The 7,506-nt window shown below is 41.9% G+C and overlaps 1 pseudogene; it reads left to right on the top strand.

Moving 5' to 3' along the window:
• Positions 1-6,116: 6,116 nt before the first annotated feature.
• On the top strand, positions 6,117-7,044 carry LOC147460126 (uncharacterized; annotated as a pseudogene).
• The last annotated feature ends 462 nt before the right edge of the window (positions 7,045-7,506 follow it).

Raw genomic sequence — 7,506 nt, 5'->3', positions numbered from 1 at the left:
TGAGAATTAAGTCTCCTAGATGACTATTGGACAGTCTCCCAAGGGGTCTAATGAGCATTCAGCAACCCAATGGCTTGCCTGATTCCTATTGTCCAGGAGGCAAAGGGGTCCAATGAGAGTTTAGTTGAATTATTAAATTACCTAAAGCTCTCACAAAAGGGGAAAGGGGGACACATGTTAGAAGGCTATCACTTATGCTACTTAATTGTGATAGGCTAGCCCTGGGGAGGTCCAATGGGATGAGAGCAAGAGCATTTAGCAAGAGGGCTCGCCCAAGAGAAAGAGGGGGCTGATTTTTGCAAGGCATTGTCACACACACACTCACACAATCTCATGTGTGAAGAAAGAGAAGACTATCTCTTCCGAATCTTCAATGGAGAGCTCATCACCTACTCCAAGCTGGTGAGATAGAAGCCTACATTGACACACTCTTGGCATGTGGATGCAAATCCAACCAAGAGCCAAGCTTCAATGAATGCTCATCTCCTCTACCATGCTAATTACTAAGCTAAGCTATGCTAATATGAGTGATTATGTGAGGAGATGTACATCTTTCTCGTAAGATACTCCTTCCTCTCAATCTACTCTCATACCTTGCTAGCTCTCACCATCTTCGAAGGTGTGTGAGATCTTGGGTCTTAGAATGGGGATAATTAAAGTTGTGTTTACTAAGTGTTTTGCTTAGTGCATGAAGCTTTCATCTTCATGGCACTAGCTAGTCTTGAAGGAACACAAAGAATTGTTTTGTACAATGTCTCTCTTGATGGGAGAAACCATAATACAAAGCCTTTTGGAGGGGGGACCGGCTCCATGAAAATCCGGTCCTCAACTGTTGTCAATAGCTTAATTTCTCTCTCTTTTGAAAGTATTGTTGATGCTATCTAACTAGGTGTTATGCTTTTTGTTGCTCTCTCCACCCAAGCACTCTTGTAATTCTCATTAGAAATCTATTCTAATGAAATTCCCACTATGTTCATGCTAATTTCCGCTACACACAAGTTTTTAGGCCATTAAATGTTATAGCCATCGCGTCAAGAACGGCCCAAAGCCCCAGTCTACAATGTCAAAGTGCTCAAATCCGACCTCGGATGAGTAGTCTATGGCCAAAACAGGCTCCAAAAACAGCCAAAACACAGTTGCAGCTGTTCCTCCTCTTCTCTCCATGTTTTTCCTACGCCTTCATGATTCTCTTCCAACACTCTATAAAGTTCCTCTCGCCAAGGTACACGTCTCAACAGGAGATCAGCTCCTTTCATGTACAAGACATCACCGATCAATTTCTACCTGTATGCTCTACGCACAAAGCCATACTTCTTAGACTTTTCAATGTCCTTCGGAATGATTCCTATTAGCAAAAACTCCTCTTCTTGAGCAAAACTTTCCCGGCCATGGTAAAGAGGTAAATTGGTCCTCAACACAAATAGCTCCCCAATCATGCTTTGAACTGCTTCATGTGCCTCTCCATTTAGAGAACGTTCAATGTGTCTGATGCTCCATGCTTCAAAATTTTTTAACAGGCCTTTAATTCTGAAACACATTTCCTGCAATGAGGTGTTCTTGCTCTTCCACACACCCATCACTTGCTTCACAACTAACAAGGCATCACCTTTTATGCTCAACCTTCTAACCCCATGCTTCAAACAAATGTGTAATCCGGCTTACGAAGTTGCATATTCAGCCTCATTGTTACTATGCACATCCAATTTGAACCCTCTCTTACATACTAGCTTCCCCTCTGGATCATAAAGTGCTATACCCCGTGAAACCGCATCATGGCTCTTCCTGTATGAACCATCAAAGAACAACACATGTGCATTGATGATCTGTGGCACTTCTTCAACTACCTTTCTCACCACCTCTCCTTAACAAGGAGGGGATTCTCCTTGTAGGTCAACAAATCAGCCAGGGTGGCCCTTGTACTGTCTTCCACTAGAAAAGAGAACTCAAACTCTTGCAGCTCAATTACCCATTTCTTGACCACATTTGACATGTTAGTTCCATTAATTAACTGTGGAAAAAAGGCATAATTTGTCAAGAAAACAAAAGGTCGTGGTAGCAAGTAATGACGAAATCATCGACAAGCAAATACTACATTGGCCATCACTAGCTCTACTTCCGAGAATGTTCTCTCTGCTACCAACTTCACTCGGCTTGCGCAATAGACTGGCCTCATATAATGGCTCCCTTCCGCTTTTGCAATAGCATGGATTCAATGGCATCATCCCCTACTGATGGATTTACATAAAACACTTTCTCCCAATAAGGAGCCTGCATGGATGACAACCTCCCTAACACCTCTTTCATCTCTTGAAACACTTATTCACACTTGTCATCCCATTGCAATGGATCATGCTTTGCCACTTGTTGTAATGGATAAAGGATCTATGAAGACAATGGAATAAACCGTGCCATGTACTTCACTTTGTGTATAAAGGTTGCTAATTTCTTTGTACTCGTAGGTGATGGAAGAAGAATATTAGACTTAACCTTGTCTGGATCAGCCTCAATGCCATTTTCTCACACCATATGGCCCAATAACTTCACCCTTGGTTGTGCTAGATGAAATTTCTTTGGATTAAGTTGTCCTCCACATTCATCATATCGAGCCAATACCATCTGCAACTTCTCATGGTGTTCAGCCCTACTGCTGTAGACAAATAAGTCATCCATAAAAGCTTTAACACAACTACCAATGAATGGTTCCAATACCCAATTTTCTCTCTCTTGATAGAAAGATGGTCCATTTGACAACCCAAATGGCAATACCGTGTAGCAATAGCAGCCCCATGGCGTAAAAAATGTTGTCTTTGTGCGGTCTGTAAGAGCAATCTTCAATTGAAAATAGCCTGAAAAACCATCACACACACTGTACCTCTCATAACCTGCCTAACTGAATCCAAGATCTGATCAATGAATGGAAGAGGATATGGGTTCTTCTTAGTGGCTGCATTTAAGGGTTTAAAATCTACACAAATCCTCCACTTTCCATCCTTCTTTGGACTGACTACTACTGGACTCACCCATTCTGTGGTTTCCACTGGAACTATGAACCCTGCCTTCAATAACTTGTCCACCTCTTTCCGCAAGGCTTCCATTTGCGTTTGACCCATCCTTCTTAACCTTTGTTGCACTGACTTAGCACCTTCTTTCAGCTCTATATGCATCTCTTTGCCCTTGAACCCTCTGATCTCTTCATATGAAGTAATGAACAAATCAGGAAAACTAGCCAGCATGTGCAAATATATCTCCTTCTCCATAGTTGAGAGGTCTCCACTGATCATTTGTGTCATCAATTCCTGCTTCTTTGAAAATTCAACCTTGGTTTGCATTAGCCCTTCAATCACTTCATAAGGCCCTTCACTTTCTTCTTCAACCTCATTTTCAAATGCGACTAAACGAGACTCCTGGATTTCTTTGTCCACCATCAAAAGAAATGCAACATCAACATCCTCATCATTGCTGGTAGTGCTATCACTGTCCTCATACGTCACTGTGGAATAATCTTCATCACTAGACTCATCCTCAACTTCATAAAGCTCCTCCAATCGTTTCCTTGTGTCCATATTATATAGCTTCTTGCACCTGTCTTTCCATAGAGGCTAATTGTACCACGTTGCCAATCTTGAACAGCTCCCACTGCACGTAACCTTGGTCTGCCCAATATAATAGGATACGCACCCAACCCCGCTGGCATCACATGAAAATCAACCACTACCTTTGCATCATATGCCTCAACCTCTAAGCTCTTTACAACACCCAAACATTTTACTTTTTGATGGTTTGCCAATCTGATCCGGAAACCTGACACCCCAGTTACTGTAAGACCCATCTTCTCAACACATGAGTGTGTTATGACACATATTTGGGCTCCGCCATCCACATAACCTTGTCCTAGATTTTTTCTTTTATGCCACACATCTACTATTGGACAAATGTCTGGTAGCTCATCCATCGCCAATACCTTCACTGAACCTCTCTCTAGCTCTTTGTCCATTGGGTTAACCATCCTCTTCCACTGTCTCTTTAGCTTAGGAACCATCTCTATAAGCTGCCCAAAAGTAACATCTGCTTTCCTGCTCGTCAGATCCTCCTTCAAGTCATAGCTTAATTGCCCACCCCCTAGTGGAAAATCTGAAACATGAAACTTGCAACGAGCTCTCCTTTTCCTCTTGGCCTTGACATCCTCGCCTTCATGGCTCTTTCCCTTCTTCTTACTAGGACCTGGGGCACTTCTTCCTTCCTTGTCCTCTGTAGTCCTCTTCCCAATAGTCATCACTAATGTATCCTCTAGCTTTGATGCCTTCTCCAAGGTGACTACACTTATCACTTTTGTCTTTCCCTTTTCCTCTTGGGTTAGGGCCACTGGTTCCTTCTTCTCCTTTAATTTCAATGCCATAATCATTTGACCTAGTTAGCACCTGTCTTGGCAATGGATACATGTCTCCACCCATCCTTGGTGGCTTATCACATTGCGGGATGATGTGGCCCAACTCTTTGCAATTATAACATGTGGGCGTCTGCCTCCAGAACCTACCATTGCTTTGTCCAACACCATTCCTAGGTCTTTCTTCACCTCCTGGCTGATTTGCAAATCTCCTCGACCTCGATTATTTCCCACTTGACCTAGCATGTTTAGGTTGAGATTCTTCATTAAATCTACCACTTGCCTCATGTCTTGCCTTAGCCCATCATCTTGCACTATTGTAGTGACCACTGCTGGCATAACCTGAGGAGTAACAGAAACCACTGGCTCATGATGAACCCCTGGCGTGCAACTTTGTAAAGAATCCATAGGGTGAAAGAATCCATGCAACGTCCATCTTTTCCAAAAAGTCTTCTACATCTTCATCACTTCTTCCATGAAACTCCAGATAAGAGAAAGCCATGGCTACCCAAGTTACGATGCTTTGAGAACCCCTTCGAACACACGTGCAAGAACCCAAAACTTTTGATTGACTCAATTCCCAGAAACTTCAATGGAGATCAACTTTAGATAAGGACAAACACATGAACATCAAATGAGTTTTCATAATTAATCATTGGAATTACAATAGGCAAAGGACATTCCAGGATCTCTCTTAATCTTCTTGGCCCGAACATAAAGACTATGCGCTGCTGGAAAAAAATCTTCCTGGACACATGAACATTTATCTGGATTCTCTGAGTTAAATAAAAAGGAGTGAATTGAGGGCCATTTTGATCATCCATTAAAGTCAACCATGCAGCTCCCAAGAAGGCACACCCGTCTTATCCTCTGATTTTGCCAAAATTTCACCGCCAAAAAACTAGCATCATAACTTGGAAAAATTTTGGCAGAGTTTCCCCAGAAGTAGAGCAGTAAGAACCCAAAATATGTAGACATGTAGTAGTGTTAGTGTGTATACGCGCTTCACCGGGGGCACTTTTCTCCCACTGGGTTTTTCCCCCTGAACATCCGGTGTGAAAGGACACCTTATCTCTTAGGGTTTCATATAAGCTTTGTAGCTCTGAGTTTTTATACTCTATTATTCTAATACAGAGAGATAGACTACAGAGATCTCGTACACAAGCTCTGTGTCTTCTCCTTCTCCATCTTCTTCCTACTCTGAGTTGCTGTCTTCCTTCTGTTTCCTGTTTCATCATCTTCAACAATTGGTATCAAAGCAAGGTGATTTCCAGAGCCTCTACTTTCATTTTCGCGTCCGCGCACGCAATCGCAGTTTTCAGGCAGTTTTCGAAAAATTTGCTCGTGGGAGCATCCTTGACGTTCCGGGAGCATTCTGATTTGGCGACCTGGGGTTTTACCCCCCTTTCTAAGCCGTTCGAGCCCTCAGAATTTTGTTCTGAGCAGTGTAGAAGAAGTTACTTTTCGGAGGCATTTAGATAAAGAGGGTGTGCTTTTTGACAGATTTTCTTCAGGTAAACAGTTCTTTTGGGAAGCAGCTTGTCTTAGCTTTGTGCTAAGATTTTGTGTAGAGTTTTGCTTGGATTGGAGAGGAGATTTTTGAATCTCTTGGAGGTTCTTTTGCTCTCTTGTGTGCATCCACAGTATGGATCAATCTACGGAGAAAGAGATTTTTGGTGCGTTTACATCCGAAGACAAATTGGATGGTACCAACTATTCTCTTTGGTCTTTTATGGCCAAAAATGTTTTGGTTGGTAAATGATTGTGGGATTATGTATCTGAAGATGAAGTTCTTCCACGTAGCATTGCACCTACCACGCCTGGTTGTGGTGCAGCTATTGGTGCAGGACCCTCACAAGTCACTCCAGAGCAAAAGAGATGGGATACTAAAGATGCACAAGCTATGGCTGTGATTGACTTAACCATAAAGAGGACAATCACACCACATATCAAATCTTGCAAAACTTCTGAGGATGCTTGGAACACTCTGCAAGCTATGTTTGGAGGAAGAAACGCTGCCAGAATAGAGTTTTTGAAGAAACAACTTGACAAAATACAGATGGACGAAGGTGACGATATTGTCGAGCATCTTACAAAAATCAGGGATCTTAAAGAGCAATTGCTTAGCATTGATGAAGTGATTCCAGAGAAGGACTTGGTTTCCAAAACACTCAATTCACTACCACCATCTTATTTGACTTTTCAGACTTCTTTGACTCTGTCTTTGCGAGCTAATCCTGAGCCTCTTCATTTTGAAGAGTTAGTGGCTTTGCTATCGCAGGAGGATCAATCACGTAAGAACAAGTCTTTACAGGTGGATGGTATGGATCATGCTCTTGTTGTACAGAACAAAAACAAGGATAAAGAGAGTGCTCATTACTCCAAGTCTAGTGCGTGACAATCTTCAAAGAAGTCTAAAGGTGATTCCGACAAGTCCAAGAAGAAAGGTAAATGTCACTACTGCAAGAAACCTGGTCACTACATTAGTGAGTGTAAAAAGTGAATTGCTAAAGAAAAGAAGAAAGAGTCAAGTTTGGTTGTTTCAGCTTCTGGTGATTCTTCTACAGCTAAAGAAGAGTCTGCAAACTTTGTGCAGGATTCTTATGCTTTTGTAGTATGTTCAGATTTTTCTGCTTACAGTGTTGACAAGACACAAATGATTTGGTACTTTGATAGTGGTGCATCCAAGCATATTACTTCAAGGAAGGATTTGTTTTGTTCATTGGATGCAGCTCCAGCAGGAAAGAAGGTGACATGTGCAAATAATGCTTCTTATCCAATCAAAGGCGTTGGTAAGATTTTGATTACCATTTCAGATGGTTCAGATTTATGCTTGCCAGATGTCTTATATGTTCCAGGGATCAAGAATAATTTGTTGTCTGTATCCTCTCTTGCAAAAAATGGTCTTCGGGTAATTTTTGAGGATGACAAATGTGTTGTATGATATCGAGAGAATGGTTATTCTCTTATCACTATAGGTACGCTGGAAAATGGACTATTTGTGCTAGATCGTTATGAAAAGCAGATTCAGGTATGTATTGCAGAAACAAAGACTCAGGCCATGCTGGATGCTGAGTTGTGGCATGCTAGATTTGGGCATGTTAGTTATGGCAGTTTGATGA

The sequence above is a fragment of the Adiantum capillus-veneris genome, chromosome 4, assembly GCF_014529385.1.
Source record: "Adiantum capillus-veneris isolate H3 chromosome 4, ASM1452938v2, whole genome shotgun sequence".
Classification (NCBI taxonomy): Eukaryota; Viridiplantae; Streptophyta; class Polypodiopsida; order Polypodiales; family Pteridaceae; genus Adiantum; species Adiantum capillus-veneris.
The sequence above is the reverse complement of the archived record's forward strand: the minus strand, read 5'-3'. Positions and strand labels throughout refer to the sequence as shown.